This window comes from Phyllobates terribilis, unplaced genomic scaffold (assembly GCF_046119375.1).
Source record: "Phyllobates terribilis strain yellow unplaced genomic scaffold, ASM4611937v1 Scaffold_2__4_contigs__length_985480577, whole genome shotgun sequence".
NCBI lineage: Eukaryota > Metazoa > Chordata > Amphibia > Anura > Dendrobatidae > Phyllobates > Phyllobates terribilis.
In genome coordinates, this window is record NW_027362762.1 from 312932179 (window position 1) to 312955718 (window position 23540).

Genomic DNA, 23540 nt, shown 5'->3' on the forward strand with positions numbered 1-23540 from the left:
ACGGTGCTGTGGGAAGTGCGTTCCAGCAAACCGTGACATACCAAGTCAAGATGGCTGCTGTCTCTGACAGCAGACCGCCCCTACAATTCATCACGGAGGGCTACACCGCTCCCCCCGCAATGGCAATTGCTGTGATTCTGACAAGCCAATCACAGCTGGGGTGATCACGGTGTCACCTGTTTATTGATCTTTTTGGCGCCGATTGACTGATCAACAGTTACTGACCTATCGGCACCAAAAGCGTTAATTTCGAAATATTGCTCGCCGCTCTGCACAACATATTTCTCTCAGACCTGGTGTGCAGAGTGGTTGTATATCCCCTCTGTGCTGCCCGAGAGCGTTAACTGGTGGTCAGTGCGATACTTCTGAATTCATGTGCTGCTTTGTTTGTGCTGTCTACTATGTGACTCATCTGCGATCACAGCAGCAGTAACCAAACCCTGTTCAAGCACCATCCCCCCAGCGCATTAGAGGAGCGGACATCAGAGTATTAGTGATGTCAATTTTTCTTTTGCAGAAAAAAAATAATATAATCAAATAGCTTCATAGGTAGCGCATTAGGGGAGCGGACGTCATAGTGTTAGTGACTAGTGTTGAGCGAGCACTAAAATGCTCGGGTGCTCGAAGCTCGGGCCGAGCTCGCCATGATACTTGGGTGCTCGACCCGAGCAACGAGCCCAATGTTAGTCTATTTGAGACTCGAGCATTTTTGCGGTGGCACCCCCGGCAGTCTTTTAAAAGCCTAACAAGTGCCCAAAACGATAGTGACAGTGCTCAAATGACATGGAGACAGCATGGGGATCGCCACAGGAAGCATTTCTGACCCACAGGTCACTGCTGTCAACAACGTGGTCAGAGGTATTAAGCCACTTTTACGGGCTCACAATAAAACGTTCAAAAACGAAAGTGAAACTTTTTTCCTGTGAAATATGTTAAGGAACATCCTTTCCAGGGAAAAGACTTGTGTATAAGTTAAAATAAATGACCAAAAACAAAAATACTCCTCCACACCTTCGGCTATGTTCACAAGTAGCATTTTTTATGCGTTTTTGCACTTTTGTATTGCTTTCAACTATGACAAATGCATTCACCGGGAAATGTCATTTTAACATCTTACAACCTTATCTGGCCATGTGCTGTGTGACACATGCATAAAGTGCTTAAAAGACATGGGAACAGCATGGGGAAGACTCCTGGAAGCATCTCTGACTCCCAGGTCACTGTCTAAAAGTGTCCCCATCATAAGTGATCCTTGCCGCATCAGAAGATGCAGACTTGCAACTATCCCCATGCAAGTTCTAGTCCCAGGGCAGTGTTCAATTGAACCTCCCCCATTCCTTGCAATACAAGCGCAAGTATGCAACCTGCCACCCACCCACCCTCAGGCTGCAAACCATACTGCTTGCTTGCTTGAACTTGAAATTGGGCCTTTTAGGCATGTGGAGGCGGAATCTGGCCACCATGTCATGGCTGTGTTGGCGGCCTGGAATCCACACTCAGTCCCCAGCCGCCCGGCGGCCGGGTGTCCATACTCGGTCCCCAGCCGCCCCGCGGTCGGGTATCCACACACGGTCCCCAGCCACCTGGGGGCAGCCGGGTGTCCATAAACGGTCCCCAGCCACCCCTATTTCTCATTGGAACATCCCCCCACACACTTTTCTTAGCCCGGCCTGCTTTAGGCAGCATTGGACGAGCCCACCAGAGAACCAGACTCCTCCGGTGGGCCCTGACTTCTCCATCGGTGGAGTTGAGAGTGCCAAGGTGAGGAGCATGATGATGATGACAGAAGTTAGTGACGCGCCCCTGGGCCTTCTGTGTCGTGCGGCATCGCGCGCACGGGGGCTTACCCGGAGCCGGATCAGATGGGGGTAGTAGTCTCGTGGCGGTGACCCGGTCCGTGCCCAGGGAGTCAAACTAAGCGGCGAGTCTATTAGCAGTAGATGTTAGAATGTGTGTCGACTACGCCACCCGTTGATTTGCGGTCACAAGGCCGCCGCTGCAAAACAGTCCGCTGAGGCCGGTGGTATGGGTGCAGCAGGGATGGTATAACCCCCAACGGGAGGGGTATGGCCTCAGGGCAGCAGGAGTAGATGATGGAGGTTGTGATGGTGCGGTAAGGAGGCACAGAGACGTGGGATGCAGTTTCAGGGTTTTTACTCACTGATGTTGCTTTAGTCACTCTGGCCTTGAGTGACCACCCGAGCCGTGCTGCGTCCACCAGGTGCGGGGCTCGGCTAACCCCCAGGCAGTTCCGGAGCGTGGTCCTGAGCTCCCCTCTCTCTCTCTTTCTGCTGGCCGTCCCCACCAGGGATCCACCTTTGTCCGGTTCCCTTGGGCCTTCTGATGGCAAAACCTTCTCTGGCTTTCCTGACCCTACTCTTGGTGTACCTTCCTGGTGGATGTGGTGAGGGTCGTGGCAAAGCTTGCCCACGACCTCCGGTTCCTGGCTAAGGGTTACTTTTGCCTCCGCCAGCTTGGGATCCGGTGCCCTTTTCTGCCAACCCTTCACCCTTTTTGGTCTGATTCTGGGATCTTAGGGTTCCCTCTGGCTCTGCCTCTCTGGGTCCTTCTTCCTCCTCTTTCTTCATGCTTGGCCCTGGAGCTGGGCCCAGCCGGAGCCACAGCTCCCAGTCAGCCCTCCTGGCTGAGCTCCTCTGCTCTGCTTCTCCTCAGGCTGAACTTTACTAAAAAGACCCTGTCTCTAGATGGTGCCCACCTTATATACTCCCTCTATGTGTGAGCCCAGGTGACCAGCACCCAATGGGCTCCTAGCTTTACCCAGAGTACTCCCCCTATCTGCCCCTACACTACTGGGATGTTCCACCCCCCCCTCCCACTCCAGCCAGGGACAGACGCTGTCGTACCTGCACATTTAACTGGTGGGAGTACCGTAGTTCTGTCCCCCGGAAATGGGATGTATGTAGTGCATGCAGCCTACTGAGCTCAGTCCCACACTCCATCCTTACCCGGGAGTGGAATACCACACCTCTGGTTTGAGGTGCAATACCCCTGTAGCAGCCGAGTCCTCAGGGTGCTATATTCCCCCCTGGTAAATCACAGCACGTCCTCGGGCTGTAAAAGAATAAAACATACCAAAACATACAAACTTTTTAAAACATACACCAACATATAAAACATTATAAACATTATCAGATTCTAGCAATATAAACTTTTTCATATAAAACTCTTTTATATAAAATGTTCTTGAGCTTCTGGCCACTGTGCACTTGTGACCAGGTAAAAGTGCAACAGTCACTTGAAGAAAAACAGTTCTTCTATAAAACCAGTAGGGGGCGCTTTAGGAAGCGCAACTATTTACAAGGGGTATGGCCGCTCTCAGTCCTCGGCCAGTGGGGATAAGGGATGGCTGCTCACAGTCCTCAGCCTGTTAAGGGATAGGGACACACGGGTAACAGTTTGCTGGTCCCAACGGGGACTATACTTTACTTAGCAGCAGTATTTGTAACAGTTCTTGTACCCTTACGGGTAACTATGTACAGTTCCACTTTACCGTACTTCAGTAACAGCATCCTCCTGCTCCTTCTTGAGGGTAATCTTCAGACCCGTCCGGGTCCTCTTGACCTTCCTCAAACCGCAGCTCCTCCTCAGTCAATCTGTGCACATGGAGAGCATATGGACCTTTGGCACATTGATGCCGGGTGAAGGTGACCTCATCACCCAGGTAAAGATCACGTCCTCTGTGTCCCTCCGGCAGATGGCTCTCGACGTCCCTGCGGGTGACAAAGACGTCGCCGGGGGTTCTGTGGTCCCGGATAAAACCCCAACCGTGCTGCAGTTGAAACTTGATTACGGTCCCGGTGGCGCGGGGACCATGGGCTGCACGGGGGTTTCGTCTGGTCCGGCTTTTCTGTTCCGCACTCTGTACTTGCAGCCGCTCCTCGCGGACCCGCCTCTCTCGCCGTTCCCGGTCGAAGACCTCCAGCTGTTGCCGGCAGCACTCTGCTCGCTGGGCTGCGGCCGCCCGGGTCTCATGGGTGAACCCAATGAGGTTTTCTCCGGTGGGGTCCCATTCGAACTGCGCCTCCTCCAACGGAAGTGGGGTGATCTTGACAGGCGCCGGAGCCGGGATCAGGGGCTCACACAGAGGCCTTTCCTTCCGGAGTCGGGGATGGAGGTACTCCGGTGGCCACTCAAAGGGCTGCCCATCCGGGCAAGTATGTTGGGCGAACAAGTCTTCACCCAGGGGTAGGACTTTGTGGGTTGAGGGCGCGGTGGTGGCAGCGGCGCCCGGGTTCACCAGGCCTTGCGACCAGGCTGGGGGCACCCTGAAGGTAAAGGGCACAGCGGGGACGGCGGCGCCCGGGGGTACTCGGCCCTGCGACCAGGCCGGTGGCATTTCCTGCTTGGTCGCGCTCGGAGTTGAGGCGCGTGACGTCACAGGGGGCGTGGTCGCGGCTCCTGCTTGAGGCCTAGTCTGGAGCGGTGGCGGTGCAGCGACGGGCACGGTAGGGGAAATTTCGGGCTCTGCGACGGGGAGCTGGGGCAGGCTCGCGGTTTCTAGGCTTGGGGTAGTGACGTCCCCTTTACTTGCCTCCGTCTCTTCAGCTCCTTCCACGGCGTCGTCTCCGGCCTTCATTCCTCCTGCACCATCCTCAGAGGCGGTCAGACTCCTCGTCTCGGGTGGCGTGCTCCGCTGGCGGGTTCCAGCCTGCTGGGCCATCTCCCTACTCCACTCAGACAGCGTTTCTCGCTGCACCTGGGCCATCCTCCGTGCGAGGCCCTCCAGCGCGGTCTGTGCACGCTCCCGGTCTCGGGGGAGCTGTACCAAGATCTCCACCAGGTCTTGTGGGGTGGTGGCTTGCAACAGGCTCCTGACCACAGGGTCGGTGCTGCCTGACTCTTCCTCCATCTCCGGGTACGGCTTCTCCAGACTCCTCCAGGCTGCACCCATCCTCTCTCTTTTGTTCTTGATCCGCCTACTTTGAGGGCGGTCCTGAGGCAACTTGGTGATTGTCAGTTCCAGGGGCAGACCCCCCACGCTGACGGACATCTCAATCATTGCAGTCTCTGCTGGTGGGGGCGGTCTTCGTTTTTGGCACCATTCTTGGTCCTGGCCCACGATGGGAGGTGGCCTCTTGCCACCCTCTGGCACGCCCATAATGGCGTCCGCTCTGCCAGGGCGGGAAATCGTCTCAGATGGCGGGAACCGCTTCCCAATGGCGGGAAACTCTGTGGATGGCGGGAAAAGACTGCAGATGGCGGGCAACCGGTGGGAAAAGACTCCGGACAACGTCCGATGGCGGGGACCCTCCGGAATTGGCGGGAGACTTCTTTTTACGGTACAGATAAACTTTTCTTCAGGCACGCAGTACCCGGTGGTTACGGGCACGTGATCCTGCCGACTACGCCAAAGTTGACGCGCCCCTGGGCCTTCTGTGTCGTGCGGCATCGCGCGCACGGGGGCTTACCCGGAGCCGGATCAGATGGGGGTAGTAGTCTCGTTGCGGTGACCCGGTCCGTGCCCAGGGAGTCAAACTAAGCGGCGAGTCTATTAGCAGTAGATGTTAGAATGTGTGTCGACTACGCCACCCGTTGATTTGCGGTCACAAGGCCGCCGCTGCAAAACAGTCCGCTGAGGCCGGTGGTATGGGTGCAGCAGGGATGGTATAACCCCCAACGGGAGGGGTATGGCCTCAGGGCAGCAGGAGTAGATGATGGAGGTTGTGATGGTGCGGTAAGGAGGCACAGAGACGTGGGATGCAGTTTCAGGGTTTTTACTCACTGATGTTGCTTTAGTCACTCTGGCCTTGAGTGACCACCCGAGCCGTGCTGCGTCCACCAGGTGCGGGGCTCGGCTAACCCCCAGGCAGTTCCGGAGCGTGGTCCTGAGCTCCCCTCTCTCTCTCTTTTTGCTGGCCGTCCCCACCAGGGATCCACCTTTGTCCGGTTCCCTTGGGCCTTCTGATGGCAAAACCTTTTCTGGCTTTCCTGACCCTACTCTTGGTGTACCTTCCTGGTGGATGTGGTGAGGGTCGTGGCAAAGCTTGCCCGCGACCTCCGGTTCCTGGCTAAGGGTTACTTTTGCCTCCACCAGCTTGGGATCCGGTGCCCTTTTCTGCCAACCCTTCACCCTTTTTGGTCTGATTCTGGGATCTTAGGGTTCCCTCTGGCTCTGCCTCTCTGGGTCCTTCTTCCTCCTCTTTCTTCATGCTTGGCCCTGGAGCTGGGCCCAGCCGGAGCCACAGCTCCCAGTCAGCCCTCCAGGCTGAGCTCCTCTGCTCTGCTTCTCCTCAGGCTGAACTTGACTAAAAAGACCCTGTCTCTAGATGGTGCCCACCTTATATACTCCCTCTATGTGTGAGCCCAGGTGACCAGCACCCAATGGGCTCCTAGCTTTACCCAGAGTACTCCCCCTATCTGCCCCTACACTACTGGGATGTTCCACCCCCCCCCTCCCACTCCAGCCAGGGACAGACGCTGTCGTACCTGCACATTTAACTGGTGGGAGTACCGTAGTTCTGTCCCCCGGAAATGGGATGTATGTAGTGCATGCAGCCTACTGAGCTCAGTCCCACACTCCATCCTTACCCGGGAGTGGAATACCACACCTCTGGTTTGAGGTGCAATACCCCTGTAGCAGCCGAGTCCTCAGGGTGCTATATTCCCCCCTGGTAAATCACAGCACGTCCTCGGGCTGTAAAAGAATAAAACATACCAAAACATACAAACTTTTTAAAACATACACCAACATATAAAACATTATAAACATTATCAGATTCTAGCAATATAAACTTTTTCATATAAAACTCTTTTATATAAAATGTTCTTGAGCTTCTGGCCACTGTGCACTTGTGACCAGGTAAAAGTGCAACAGTCACTTGAAGAAAAACAGTTCTTCTATAAAACCAGTAGGGGGCGCTTTAGGAAGCGCAACTATTTACAAGGGGTATGGCCGCTCTCAGTCCTCGGCCAGTGGGGATAAGGGATGGCTGCTCACAGTCCTCAGCCTGTTAAGGGATAGGGACACACGGGTAACAGTTTGCTGGTCCCAACGGGGACTATACTTTACTTAGCAGCAGTATTTGTAACAGTTCTTGTACCTTTACGGGTAACTATGTACAGTTCCACTTTACCGTACTTCAGTAACAGCATCCTCCTGCTCCTTCTTGAGGGTAATCTTCAGACCCGTCCGGGTCCTCTTGACCTTCCTCAAACCGCAGCTCCTCCTCAGTCAATCTGTGCACATGGAGAGCATATGGACCTTTGGCACATTGATGCCGGGTGAAGGTGACCTCATCACCCAGGTAAAGATCACGTCCTCTGTGTCCCTCCGGCAGATGGCTCTCGACGTCCCTGCGGGTGACAAAGACGTCGCCGGGGGTTCTGTGGTCCCGGATAAAACCCCAACCGTGCTGCAGTTGAAACTTGATTACGGTCCCGGTGGCGCGGGGACCATGGGCTGCACGGGGGTTTCGTCTGGTCCGGCTTTTCTGTTCCGCACTCTGTACTTGCAGCCGCTCCTCGCGGACCCGCCTCTCTCGCCGTTCCCGGTCGAAGACCTCCAGCTGTTGCCGGCAGCACTCTGCTCGCTGGGCTGCGGCCGCCCGGGTCTCATGGGTGAACCCAATGAGGTTTTCTCCGGTGGGGTCCCATTCGAACTGCGCCTCCTCCAACGGAAGTGGGGTGATCTTGACAGGCGCCGGAGCCGGGATCAGGGGCTCACACAGAGGCCTTTCCTTCCGGAGTCGGGGATGGAGGTACTCCGGTGGCCACTCAAAGGGCTGCCCATCCGGGCAAGTATGTTGGGCGAACAAGTCTTCACCCAGGGGTAGGACTTTGTGGGTTGAGGGCGCGGTGGTGGCAGCGGCGCCCGGGTTCACCAGGCCTTGCGACCAGGCTGGGGGCACCCTGAAGGTAAAGGGCACAGCGGGGACGGCGGCGCCCGGGGGTACTCGGCCCTGCGACCAGGCCGGTGGCGTTTCCTGCTTTGTCGCGCTCGGAGTTGAGGCGCGTGACGTCACAGGGGGCGTGGTCGCGGCTCCTGCTTGAGGCCTAATCTGGAGTGGTGGCGGTGCAGCGACGGGCACGGTAGGGGAAATTTCGGGCTCTGCGACGGGGAGCTGGGGCAGGCTCGCGGTTTCTAGGCTTGGGGTAGTGACGTCCCCTTTACTTGCCTCCGTCTCTTCAGCTCCTTCCACGGCGTCGTCTCCGGCCTTCATTCCTCCTGCACCATCCTCAGAGGCGGTCAGACTCCTCGTCTCGGGTGGCGTGCTCCGCTGGCGGGTTCCAGCCTGCTGGGCCATCTCCCTACTCCACTCAGTCAGCGTTTCTCGCTGCACCTGGGCCATCCTCCGTGCGAGGCCCTCCAGCGCGGTCTGTGCACGCTCCCGGTCTCGGGGGAGCTGTACCAAGATCTCCACCAGGTCTTGTGGGGTGGTGGCTTGCAACAGGCTCCTGACCACAGGGTCGGTGCTGCCTGACTCTTCCTCCATCTCCGGGTACGGCTTCTCCAGACTCCTCCAGGCTGCACCCATCCTCTCTCTTTTGTTCTTGATCCGCCTACTTTGAGGGCGGTCCTGGGGCAACTTGGTGATTGTCAGTTCCAGGGGCAGACCCCCCACGCTGACGGACATCTCAATCATTGCAGTCTCTGCTGGTGGGGGCGGTCTTCGTTTTTGGCACCATTCTTGGTCCTGGCCCACGATGGGAGGTGGCCTCTTGCCACCCTCTGGCACGCCCATAATGGCGTCCGCTCTGCCAGGGCGGGAAATCGTCTCAGATGGCGGGAACCGCTTCCCAATGGCGGGAAACTCTGTGGATGGCGGGAAAAGACTGCAGATGGCGGGCAACCGGCGGGAAAAGACTCCGGACAACGTCCGATGGCGGGGACCCTCCGGAATTGGCGGGAGACTTCTTTTTACGGTACAGATAAACTTTTCTTCAGGCACGCAGTACCCGGTGGTTGCGGGCACGTGATCCTGCCGACTACGCCAAAGTTGACGCGCCCCTGGGCCTTCTGTGTCGTGCGGCATCGCGCGCACGGGGGCTTACCCGGAGCCGGATCAGATGGGGGTAGTAGTCTCGTTGCGGTGACCCGGTCCGTGCCCAGGGAGTCAAACTAAGCGGCGAGTCTATTAGCAGTAGATGTTAGAATGTGTGTCGACTACGCCACCCGTTGATTTGCGGTCACAAGGCCGCCGCTGCAAAACAGTCCGCTGAGGCCGGTGGTATGGGTGCAGCAGGGATGGTATAACCCCCAACGGGAGGGGTATGGCCTCAGGGCAGCAGGAGTAGATGATGGAGGTTGTGATGGTGCGGTAAGGAGGCACAGAGACGTGGGATGCAGTTTCAGGGTTTTTACTCACTGATGTTGCTTTAGTCACTCTGGCCTTGAGTGACCACCCGAGCCGTGCTGCGTCCACCAGGTGCGGGGCTCGGCTAACCCCCAGGCAGTTCCGGAGCGTGGTCCTGAGCTCCCCTCTCTCTCTCTTTCTGCTGGCCGTCCCCACCAGGGATCCACCTTTGTCCGGTTCCCTTGGGCCTTCTGATGGCAAAACCTTTTCTGGCTTTCCTGACCCTACTCTTGGTGTACCTTCCTGGTGGATGTGGTGAGGGTCGTGGCAAAGCTTGCCCGCGACCTCCGGTTCCTGGCTAAGGGTTACTTTTGCCTCCACCAGCTTGGGATCCGGTGCCCTTTTCTGCCAACCCTTCACCCTTTTTGGTCTGATTCTGGGATCTTAGGGTTCCCTCTGGCTCTGCCTCTCTGGGTCCTTCTTCCTCCTCTTTCTTCATGCTTGGCCCTGGAGCTGGGCCCAGCCGGAGCCACAGCTCCCAGTCAGCCCTCCAGGCTGAGCTCCTCTGCTCTGCTTCTCCTCAGGCTGAACTTGACTAAAAAGACCCTGTCTCTAGATGGTGCCCACCTTATATACTCCCTCTATGTGTGAGCAAAGGTGACCAGCACCCAATGGGCTCCTAGCTTTACCCAGAGTACTCCCCCTATCTGCCCCTACACTACTGGGATGTTCCACCCCCCCCCTCCCACTCCAGCCAGGGACAGACGCTGTCGTACCTGCACATTTAACTGGTGGGAGTACCGTAGTTCTGTCCCCCGGAAATGGGATGTATGTAGTGCATGCAGCCTACTGAGCTCAGTCCCACACTCCATCCTTACCCGGGAGTGGAATACCACACCTCTGGTTTGAGGTGCAATACCCCTGTAGCAGCCGAGTCCTCAGGGTGCTACATTAGCATCTGCTATGTTTCCTTTTAATGCAAGTGTAAGTGTGCAGCCTGCCACCCACCCACCCCCAGACTGCAATTTCATACTGCTAGCTTGCACTTGAAATGGGGCCTTTTAGTTTGGAGGAGGCCGAAGCTGGCCACTACCTCATGGCTGCTTCGGCAGCGAGGTATCCATACTCTGTCCCCAGCCGCCCCTATTTGTCCTGGTGTGCCTTATACATAAGATTAAGCGCGCATACCAAAACATTACCTGTGCCCTCCCCAGTGCATTTAGTGGGAAGGAGAGCCTATTCCGCTGTAGTGTGTGCATGCCAAAACCCTGTTCATGGTACATGCGAAGATGCCTCCCACCTTGCACCTGTCGTTGCAGACTTGCAACTATCCCCATTCAAGTCCTTGTCCCAGGGCAGTGTTCAATTGTACCTCTCCCATTCCTTGCAATGCAAGCGCAAGTATGCAGCCTGCCACCCACCCACCCCCAGGCTGCAATACCATACTGCTTGCTTGCACTTTAAATTGGGCCTTTTAGGCATGCGGAGGCGGAATCTGGCCACCACGCCATGGCTGTGTCGGCGGCCTGGTATCCATACTCAGTCCCCAGCCGCCTGGTGGCCGGGTGTCCCCGCTTGCTCCCCAGCCTCCAGGGGGTGGCCGGGTGTCCATACTCGGTCCCCAGCCACCCCTATTTGTCCCGGTAACCTTTCCCACACTTGTCTTAGCCTGGCCTGCTTTAGGGCAGCATTGGCCGAGCCCACCGGACTATCAGACTCCTCCGGTGGGCCCTGGCTTCTCCATCAGGGGAGTTGAGAGTGCCAAGGTGAGGAGCATGATGAGGATGATAGAAGTTAGCATCTGCTTTGTTTTGTTGTAATGCAAGCGCATGTATGTAGTAGCGGCTAGGCCTGAGGTGGTCAGCGTTTTGGCGCATATCCTACCTCCTCCGAGGATTGCTGGATGTTTTCCTGCTACTATCCAAGTTCTATGACTCCCGTTAAAACAAAGATTCAGGTGATAAATGATGGATGAGGTAGTGGCAAAGGAGAAAGAGCAGGAGGAACAGGCACCATTCACATCAATATCAGGCCAGTCAACCAGATATGTCTTGTAGGATATGTTTCTGTAACAAAAGGAGCGGTTCGGCTACACAGTTATAGGGCATACAGTGAGTGCAATGCCTACCAAAAATTTCAAGGCACTCCAATGCCCCTTGGAAATGACATGGAGGTCAGAGGGAGTTAACTGAACCTTTTTTTCCATTTATAGCAACTGGGTCTCCTGTGCACTGTTGGCCTAAGCAGTGAATGGAAGGCTTTCCAAAAATTATGAGGAACTGCAATGCCCCTTACAAGAGCCATGTGTGGCACCCCAGGGGTCTGGTCACCACAGTAATAGAGATATTACGTCGGAGAGCAAGTGGGAGGTTTCCTGGTCAGGATCCCTTAAACATGCAACATCCTCCTGCTCCAGTCCTGGGAGGGGAGAATTCTGCCCTTATAAACTGGATCTGGGGCGGGGTTGAGTGAGTCAGAGAACAGAGAACAGTCAGAGTCAGAGTGAGAGCAAGGGAAAGTAACAGCAATGAGATCTGTAGGAGCTAGGAGCTAAAGACCAGGGGCTGGAAGCTGAGCAGAGCTCGCCCTGGCAGAAGACAATAGGAACCGGACACAGGAGTCAGAGGCTGTGAGGACTTATATATCCAGCAGCAGAAACCAGCCGGCAGGGGATTTCAGGTCCTCTGGCCATAGAAGCCCGGAGGCTCAGTCACAAGCAAGGGACCAGCACCGCCGTCGTGGAGCGGAGGCTAACAGAAGGCCCCAAGTCACCAGCCATGCGGGTGAGCACTACACGGTACACTCAGGGACGTGGGCTACTTCTACTCGCTTACAGCGAGGTAGCCAGGAAGAGTGCAGACAGACGGGGAGACCTACAACTCCACCTGGCCAGGGGAACTCCTGCTTGCTCACAGACTGACCAGGCCTCTTATGCTAGCCAGTACTCCCGGGAGGGTCTACCTTATAATCATCAGTAAAGACCCTGAACTGCACTGCATTAACTCTGAGTCGTTCCTGCTGCGCTCGTGCACCATCACCCCCATCATCCACACTCACTGCCCTGAGGCTATACTCCTCCAGTGCTCCACTGCTTGTGTGATCTGTCCTGAAAACTGCATTATATCTCCATGCAATGCTCTGCAGCCTATCAATTTCTGGTATATATTTTTTTACTCCTCTAGCTTTTTTATTCCATGATACTTAAAGGTCATCACACTTACTTTAAGAGTTTATGATCCATGCCGAGTTTACTAGTCTGTTTTTTTTTTTTTTTTTTTCCCTGCACTTTATGGTCTCCTGTTGTCTTTTAAGCTAGTGATTGATTGTTAATGAGTTAAATCTGTGCAGATCTAAGCAGATACGTCCCTATATATTGAGACTTAGTTAAGGGGAGGCATTTATGCGGGGGCATTTATGCATATAGCATTTATGCATACTTTATCGAAGTGCCATAATTTAGCAAAGTGCCCTGGCAGTTAGAAAATGGCAGTTGGACAGGGCAGGAGACAGGTAAGACATGCAAGACAATTAAACAAACTTGCTTCCAGGTCATCTTTTTGGCAAACAGTATTCACCATTTGTATCTGTGCCATTTATACTCTGGTTGCTACAATCATCCACATTCACCGTTCACCCACAAATGCGGCACACTTCATCCATATTAATCCCTCACTCCTCTCTTCTCCTATGTACAGTTGTCATGCTCTCTTCACAATGTTATACCACGCAGATCCATTCATTCCCACCATACAACGCAGGAAACGCTCTCACAAATCACTCAATCATCTGCTCACTCTCTGTATCTTCCTTCTATTAGTCGCAGGTGATATTTCTCCCAACCCAGGACCCTCCAGTAATAATAACACTAACTCTTTCCCTGTTACATTCAGAAACCCTGCTAATCTCATTAATATTCCCTGCATATCTTCTGTCTCATTCAACTGTGCCCTTTGGAATGCACGCTCAGCTTGTAATAAACTCTCTTACATCCATGACTTTTTCCTCTCTAATTCCCTCAACCTTCTGGCTCTCACTGAAACCTGGATCCAGCAGTCGGACACCACCGCCGCTGCAGCTCTCTCCTATGGTGGCCTACATTTCTCTCATACCCCGCGACCTGACAACAGATCTGGTGGAGGTGTTGGTCTGCTTCTTTCAACAAAATGTACTTTTCAGGTTATCCCCCCTGTACCCTCCCTTATCTTCCCGTCCTTTGAGGCCCACACAGTCAGACTCTACCGGCCCTTCTCCCTGCGAGTGGCGGTTGTCTATCGCCCCCCAGGTCCCCCCCGTCAATTCCTGGATCACTTTGCTGCCTGGCTTACAAATTTTCTATCCTGCGACATCCCCACGATAATCATGGGAGACTTTAACATCCCAATTGGCGATCCTCTTTCCCCATCTGCCACGCATCTTTTATCATTAACCTCCTCCTTCGGCCTTTCACAGCTTGCTAATTCTCCTACACATGAGGACGGGAACACATTGGACCTGATCTTCTCCCGGCTTTGCTCAGTACATGACTTTACTAACTCTCCCCTTCCACTCTCTGACCATAATCTTCTTTCATTCTCTGTCAAGAACTGTGACTCTACTCAAGACACTCCCACCGTCCACACTTATAGAAATTTACGCGCCATTAACACCCAGAAATTTATAAAAAGGTTGCAATCATCATTGGCCCCAATCTCCTCCCTCTCATGTCCCGAATCTGCATTGAAGCATTATAACAAAATAATGCTATGCGCCCTGGATGAAGCCGCACCTCCTACACAAAGAACAATTCGGCATAGACGGCGACAACCCTGGCACACGCCTCAAACACGTCTTCTCCAGAGGTACTCCAGGTGCGCTGAACGGCTGTGGAGAAAATCAAATCTGCCCGAAGATTTCCTCCACTATAAATTTATGCTGAAAACATATAACTCTGCCCTTCACCTCTCCAAACAAACCTACTTTAACAACCTCATCATCTCACTTTCCAATAATCCTAAACGACTCTTTGACACGTTTCATTCTCTCCTCAATCAAACAGCACAGGCCCCGACCACCGACCTCAGCGCTGACGATCTGGCTAACTATTTCAAAGAAAAAATTGACCATATCCGACAGGAAATTTTCTCCCAATCCCCAAATGTTATGCATGCTCCCCCCCGCCACATTGTATCTTGCTCATTTTCTGACTTCGAACCAGTCACGGAAGATGAAGTGATCAGGCTCCTTGCATCTTCTCGCCCTACCACCTGCACCAGCGACCCTATTCCCTCACATCTCCTTCAGTCCCTTGCTCCAGCTGTCACCTCTCACCTAACTAAAATTTTCAACCTTTCCCTCTCATCTGGTATCTTTCCCTCTTCTTTTAAACACGCCAGCATACAACCATTACTTAAAAAACCATCCCTCGACCAGAACTGCACGGCCAACTACAGACCTGTTTCCAATCTTCCCTTTATCTCTAAACTCCTGGAACGCCTGGTCCACTCCCGTCTAATCCGCTATCTCTCAGACAACTCTCTTCTTGACTCTTTACAATCTGGTTTCCGCTCTTTACATTCTACTGAAACTGCCCTCACTAAAGTCTCTAATGATCTACTAACAGCTAAATCTAATGGTCACTACTCCCTGCTGATTCTCCTGGATCTCTCTGCAGCATTTGACACTGTGGATCACCAGCTCCTCCTCACTATGCTCCGCACTATTGGCCTCAAGGACACGGTTCTCTCCTGGTTCTCCTCTTATCTCTCTGACCGCTCCTTCTCTGTGTCTTTTGCCGGCTCCTCCTCCTCCCTACTTCCTCTTACTGTCGGGGTTCCTCAAGGATCAGTCCTAGGCCCCCTTCTTTTCTCCTTATACACCGCTCCTATTGGACAAACAATCAGTAGATTCGGTTTTCAGTACCATCTCTATGCTGATGACACCCAATTATACACCTCTGCTCCGGACATCACCCCTGCATTACTACAAAAGACCAGTGATTGTCTTTCTGCTGTGTCTAACATTATGTCCTCCCTCTACCTAAAACTGAATCTGTCAAAAACTGAACTACTCGTCTTTCCTCCCTCCATTAATCTACCTGTGCCCGATATTGCCATCTCCGTTTGTGGCTCAACCATTACTCCCCAGCTACAAGCCCGCTGTCTTGGGGTCATTTTTGATTCAGATCTTTCTTTCACTCCTCACATCAAATCACTCGCTCGTTCATGTCATCTACACCTCAAAAACATCTCAAGAATCAGGACTTTTCTCACCTTTGACTCGGCAAAAACTCTTACTGTCGCTCTTATTCATTCTCGTCTTGACTATTGCAACGCTCTACTAATCGGTCTCCCTCTTACTAAACTCTCCCCTCTCCAATCCGTCCTGAACGCAGCAGCCAGGATCATATTCCTCGCCAACCGCTACTCAGATGCCTCTTCCCTGTGCCAGTCATTGCATTGGTTGCCCATCCAATATAGAGTTCGTTTTAAACTTATCACGCTTACCCACAAAGCGCTCCATGCTTCAGTACCCCCCTACATCTCCTCCCTTGTCTCAGTCTACCACCCTACACGTGCCCTCCGTTCTGCAAATGACTTGAAACTAAAATCCTCCATAATCCGAACTTCCCACTCCCGTCTCCAAGATTTCTCGCGTGCTGCGCCAATTCTCTGGAATGCACTACCCAGGACAGTTCGATTAATTCCCAATACCCACAGTTTCAAGCGAACCCTAAAAACACATTTCTTTAGACTGGCGTATCACCTAAACACACTCTGTCCATCCCAGCTTTCCCCCATATTAAAATCTTCTTCAACTTCGGGTTCAAACCAACCATGCACATAAAAGCCTCTGTCAGGACTGCACACATACTGGCTGGCGACCAGTCCATGTATTATTATTTATCCTATTCAGTATATCAAGGCTGCATTATACAATATATGTACTTTTTACCTTTTGTGTCTCCCCCACTTCCTCATAGACTGTAAGCTCGCGAGCAGGGCCCTCACTCCGTTCGATATGAGATATGCTTATTCTGTATTGTCTGTATAAGTCCCCCCTAAAATTTGTAAAGTGCTGCGGAATATGTTGGCGCTATAAAAATAAACTATTATTATTATTATTATTATTCTCTGCTGCGCACACAACACCAGCCTCAGCGGTCTGCCTCGCAGCGGTGGTACTCCCTGACCGCAATCCACGGGTGGCGCAGTCGGACAATTAACCTCAAAACCTAAGAAAGACTGCCACTGGTTTGACCAGCCTGAGCCACGGGACCGGGTCACCGCCACGGAGACTACAGACCCCAGAGACCCGGCACCGGGTATCCCACACAAGTGTACACACGGCCCAGGGGGCGCGTCACATGCAGTACAGCATATTACAAACATAAGTCCCATTATTGGGGAGTGGGTCTTCCATAGTATTTGCTTATGCTTTCCAAGCAAAAGCTGCCAAAAATTAGGACGGAGCAACTTGCAATGCCCCTTACAAGAGCCATGCAGTACAGCATATTACAAACATAAGTCCCATTATTGGGGAGTGGGTGTCCCATAGTATTTGTTTATGCCTTGCAAGCAAAAGCTGCCAAAAATTAGGATGGAGCAACTTGCAATGCCCCTTACAAGAGCCATGCAGTACAGCATATTACAAACATAAGTCCCATTATTGGGGAGTGGGTGTCCCATAGTATTTGTTTATGCCTTGCAAGCAAAAGCTGCCAAAATTAGGATGGAGCAACTTGCAATGCCCCTTACAAGAGCCATGCAGTACAGCATATTACAAACATAAGTCCCATTATTGGGGAGTGGGTGTCCCATAGTATTTGTTTATGCCTTGCAAGCAAAAGCTGCCAAAAATTAGGATGGAGCAGCTTGCTATGCCCCTTACAAGAGCCATGCAGTACAGTATATTACAAACATAAGTCCCATTACTGGGGAGTGGGTGTCCCATAGTATTTGCTTATGCCTTGCAAGCAAAAGCTGCCAAAAATTAGGACGGAGCAACTTGCAATGCCCCTTACAAGAGCCATGCAGTACAGCATATTACAAACATAAGTCCCATTATTGGGGAGTGGGTCTCCCATAGTATTTGCTTATGCTTTCCAAGCAAAAGCTGCCAAAAATTAGGACGGAGCAACTTGCAATGCCCCTTACAAGAGCCATGCAGTACAGCATATTACAAACATAAGTCCCATTATTGGGGAGTGGGTGTCCCATAGTATTTGCTTATGCCTTGAAAGCAAAAGCTGCCAAAAATAAGGACGGAGGAACTTGCAATGCTGGCACCCTGGTGGTATAGTGGTGGTGGAGGCTGAGGATAAGGATAAGAAGATAAAACAGCCGAAACGAGGAAGCGTATACCCATGTGTGGGTGTGAAGGGGCGCATGTGAATACACCTCCCGAAATAACACAGTGGATTTGACTTTATGTTACTCTGCTGTCATTTGGTGGTGATGAGAAGTCTGGCCCAATCCAGCCCTTGTTCATTTTGATAAGGGTCAGCTTGTCAGCATTGTCAGTTGACAGGCGAGTGCGCTTATCAGTTATAATTCCCCCAGCTGCACTAAAAACACGCTCCGATAACACGCTAGCGGCAGGGCAGGCCAGGACCTCCAAGGCGTACAGAGCGAGTTCATTCCAAGTGTCCAGCTTGGATACCCAATAATTAAAAGGCACAGAGGAATCACAGAGGACGCTGGTACGGTCGGCAAGGTACTCCCTCACCATCTTTTGAAACTTTCCACTCCTTGTGAAAGTATCCCGCGCCTCAGGGCCTGTAAGCTGGGCGGGTGTCATAAAAATGTCCTAGAACATTGACAGGGTTTCCCTGCCTCTGCTGGACTGGTGTTGCATCTCTCTCGCCTGTACGCCTTGGTTGGGCAACGAACTGTGACCTCTGCCGCTAGCGTGTTCAGATGGGAATTTTTTTAAGAGTTCTGCTGCAAGGGCCTTCTGGTACTGCCCCATTTTTGTAGACCTCTCCACCTCAGGAATAAGAGAGTGAAAGTTCTCCTTGTAGCGGGGGTCTACAAGTGTCACCAACCAGTAATGACTGTCACCAAACATTTTGACAACGCGAGGGTCACGGTTAAGACAGCGTAACATAAAGTCAGCCATGCGTGCCAGACTGGTAACGGGCAAGATTTCCGTGTCCTCACCAAGATGACGACTGACCATGCTCTCCTCCTCCTCCTCTTCCTCCTCCCCTCTGTCCTCAGGCCACCCACGCTGAACCGACGGTATGACACTTGTACAGGTACTACCGTCTACAATGCATGATAGCAGCTCCTGTTCTTCCTCCTCCTCCTCCTCCTCCTCTCCCTCATTGTCCCCCAATGCATGTTGGGATGAGATGAGGCTGGGCTGTGTGTAATCGCACGCTACGGCTTCTTGATCCATCTCATCATACTCTGGCTGCAATGCCTCCTCTTTAATTCTCTGCAGAGAGCGTTGCAAAAGACAGACAAGTGGGATGCTGACACTAATGATGGCGTCATCGCCACTCACCATCTTGGTGGCCTCCTCAAAGTTTGTCAGGATAGTACATATGTCAGACATCCAGGTCCACTCCTGAGGTCTTATGTGTGGAGTCTGACCTGAATATCGACGGCCTTGTTGCAGCTGGTACTCCACAACTGCTCTCTTCTGCTCACAAATCCTTTGCAACATGTGGAGGGTAGAGTTCCAACGTGTGGGGACATCACACACCAGTCGGTGTGCCGGAAGCTGCAAACGCTGCTGCAACACAGCAATGGTGGCGGAAGCTGTAGCCGACTTGCGAAAATGAGCTGACAGGCGGCGTACTTTCACGAGCAGATTTGGCAACTCGGGGTACGATTTAAGAAACCGCTGAACCACGAGGTTAAGCACATGAGCCAGGCATGGTACGTGTGTGATCTCACCTCGCCTCAGAGCCGCCACCAGGTTACGGCCATTGTCACACACGACCATGCCGGGATGTAGGTTCAGCGGTCTCAGCCACAGATCTGCCTGCTCTTTCACAGCTGTCCACCTAAGCTTATGAGTTTCAGCACAGCCTGTTGCCACTTGGCGGAGGCAGTACTGCAATGCTTCTAGCTTGTAACTGATGTGGTGATATCTGAGATGGAGGCTGAAGATGAGGAGGAAAAGGAGGAGGATGCGCAGGAGCTGTACACTGTGGGGGCAACTCTGACTGACATAGGGCCCGCAATCCTCGGTGTGGGGAGGATGTGTTCCGTCCCAAGGTCCGACTGGGTCCCGGCTTCCACTATGTTTACCCAGTGTGCCGTCAGAGAGATGTACCGTCCCTGGCCACAAGCACTTGTCCACGTGTCCATTGTCAGGTGGACTCTCCCAGTAACTGCGTTGTTGAGGGCACGGCAGATGCTTTGGGACACGTGCTTGTGTAGTGCGGGGATGGCACACCGGGCAAAATAGTGTCGGCTGGGGACCGAGTACCGAGGGACGGCCACCGCCATCAGATTGCGGAAGGATTCCGTCTCCACCAGCCTAAAAGGCAGCATTTCCAACGCAAGCAGTCGTGAAATGTGCAAATTTAGGACTGTGGCCTGTGGGGCGTTAGCTGCGAATTTCCGCTTTCGTTCAAAGGTCTGGGATATGGACAATTGAACGCTGCGGTGGGACGTGGATGTGGACGTTGATGCTGTTTCTTGAGAAACTGCCATAACAAGTGAAGACTGAGAGGAGGGGGCATCTTTACATGCAGTATGGACAGGGGATTGCCTTGCACACACAACAGGGGGTTCTATTGCACGCACAACAGTGGAAGAAGCAGTGGTGACACCCGCTGACACTGGTCGTGGACCCTGGGCTTCGCCCCACAAAGTCGGGTGCTTTGCTGCCATGTGCCTGATCAAGGTGGTGGTGGTCAGGCTGGTAGTTTTGTCACCCCTGCTGATGCTGGCTTGGCAGGTGGAACATATGGCTTTTTGGGGTTATCAGCAGAGTCTTTAAAAAAATTCCAGACTCTGGAAGACCTACCGCTTGTACTGGCCATGTCCGTCGTGTTGGTGTTACGGGGAATGGTTGCCTGCCTTCTGTCTGCGGCCACCACACTGCTTCTTCCTGCCTGTTGGGGTACTCTGCCTCCCTCCCCCTGTGTGCTGCTGGCCTCACTCTGCATGTCCTCCTTCCACGTTGGGTCAGTTACTAGATCATCCACCACCTCCTCCTCTTCCACTTGCGCACCACGATCCTCCTCCTCACTTCCTGGCAATTGTGTCTCGTTATCGTCCACCTCTTGTGACAGATTGCCAACGTCGACTTCCTGTGGCCTTGGCTGTTCAAATATTTGGGCATCGCAACATGGGATCTCCTCTTCCACCACTTCAAGCGTATCAGGCGAGGGGCCCAAATATGGAAATGGACCAGTGAACAGCTCTTCAGAGTGTCCAAGTGTGGGATCACTTGCTGTCTGATGACACTCGGCATGGTGGGAGGAAGGAGCATCAGGGTGAGGAGGAGTATGCGGTCGAGACTCACGGCTACTAAGAGTTGACCGTGTGGAAGACAGACCGGAGGTAGTGGTGCCCAGGTAACTGGAAGTATTATCTGCTATCCAATTAATAACCTGTTCACACTGATCAGTTCTCAATACTGGTGTTGTTCTGTGCTTCCCTAGTAATTCGGTCAAGAAGTGGGAGCGAGAAGATGTGGCTGTTGGTTGTGGCACATTTTCACCTTGGCCATGGCCCCATCCTCTGCACGAACCATCACCAGAATGTCGACTTCCACGTCCCTTGCCACGCGCCTTGCCCATTGTAAATGAAGTAAAATAGCTTACACTTGCACTATCAATGGAAAAAGGGTAATAAAGAGTAGATTAGAACCGTGGAAGAGGAAAACCACAGTTATTGTTTACTGGGGTATACCACACTTTTTTAAATAGAGATATTTGCGGCTGAACAGTGAGCGACACACTCAAACTGCTTTTTTTTTAGATACCAAAGGCCCAAAACTGGATAGTACAGCGATTTGACCCGTGGAACTGCGAAACCACACTGGGATGTCGGGCCTACCAAGACTATTTTCAACAGATATATTTTTGTGTCACAACAGTCAGGAGACACTACTGTTTTTCTTTACGGAAAAAACTACCAAAAGCTGAATAATAGAGATATTTTACCGTGGGATGGCAAAACCACAGTTATTGTTTACTGGGGTATACCACACTTTTTTAAATAGAGATATTTGCGGCTGAACAGTGAGCGACACACTCAAACTGCTTTTTTTTTAGATACCAAAGGCCCAAAACTGGATAGTACTGCGATTTGACCCATGGAACTGCGAAACCACACTGGGATGTCGGGCCTACACAAGACTATTTTCAACAGATATATTTTTGTGTCACAACAGTCAGGAGACACTACTGTTTTTCTTTATGGAAAAAACTACCAAAACCAGAATAATAGAGATTTTTTACCGTGGGATGGCAAAACCACAGTTATTGTTTACTGGGGTACACCACACTTTTTTAAATAGAGATATTTGCGGCTGAACAGTGAGCGACACACTCAAACTGCTTTTTTTTTAGATACCAAAGGCCCAAAACTGGATAGTACAGCGATTTGAACCGTGGAACTGCGAAACCACACTGGGATGTCGGGCCTACACAAGACTATTTTCAACAGATATATTTTTGTCACAACAGTCAGGAGACAGTACTGTTTTTCTTTACGGAAAAAACTACCAAAAGCTGAATAATAGAGATTTTTTACTGTGGGATGGGAAAACCACAGTTATTGTTTACTGGGGTATACCACACTTTTTTAAATAGAGATATTTGCGGCTGAACAGTGAGCGACACACTCAAACTGCTTTTTTTTTAGATAACAAAGGCACAAAACTGGATAGTACAGCGATTTGACCCGTGGAACTGCGAAACCACACTGGGATGTCGGGCCTACACAAGACTATTTTCAACAGATATATTTTTGTGTCACAACAGTCAGGAGACACTACTGTTTTTCTTTACGGAAAATATACCAAAACCTGAATAATAGAGATTTTTTACCGTGGGATGGCAAAACCACAGTTATTGTTTACTGGGGTATACCACACTTTTTAAATAGAGATATTTGTGGCTGAACAGTGAGCGACACACTCAAACTGCTTTTTTTTTAGATACCAAAGGCCCAAAACTGGATAGTACAGCGATTTGACCCGTGGAACTGCAAAACCACACTGGGTTGTCGGGCCTACACAAGACTATTTTCAACAGATATATTTTTGTGTCACAACCGTCAGGAGACACTAGTGTTTTTCTTTACGGAAAAAACTACCAAAAGCTGAATAATAGAGATTTTTTACCGTGGGATGGCAAAACCACAGTTATTGTTTACTGGGGTATACCACACTTTTTTAAATAGAGATATTTGCGGCTGAACAGTGAGCGACACACTCAAACTGCTTTTTTTTTAGATACCAAAGGCCCAAAACTGGATAGTACAGCGATTTGAACCGTGGAACTGCGAAACCACACTGGGATGTCGGGCCTACAGAAGACTATTTTCAACAGATATATTTTTGTCACAACAGTCAGGAGACACTACTGTTTTTCTTTACGGAAAAAACTACCAAAAGCTGAATAATAGAGATTTTTTACCGTGGGATGGGAAAACCACAGTTATTGTTTACTGGGGTATACCACACTTTTTTAAATAGAGATATTTGCGGCTGAACAGTGAGCGACACACTCAAACTGCTTTTTTTTTAGATAACAAAGGCACAAAACTGGATAGTACAGCGATTTGACCCGTGGAACTGCGAAACCACACTGGGATGTCGGGCCTACACAAGACTATTTTCAACAGATATATTTTTGTGTCACAACAGTCAGGAGACACTACTGTTTTTCTTTACGGAAAATATACCAAAACCTGAATAATAGAGATTTTTTACCGTGGGATGGCAAAACCACAGTTATTGTTTACTGGGGTATACCACACTTTTTAAATAGAGATATTTGTGGCTGAACAGTGAGCGACACACTCAAACTGCTTTTTTTTTAGATACCAAAGGCCCAAAACTGGATAGTACAGCGATTTGACCCGTGGAACTGCGAAACCACACTGGGATGTCGGGCCTACACAAGACTATTTTCAACAGATATATTTTTGTGTCACAACAGTCAGGAGACACTACTATTTTTCTTTACGGAAAATATACCAAATGCTGAATAATAGAGATTTTTTACCGTGGGATGGCAAAACCACAGTTATTGTTTGCTGGGGTATACCACACTTTTTTAAATATATAGATTTGCGGCTGAACAGTGAGCGACACACTCAAACTGTTTTTTTTTTA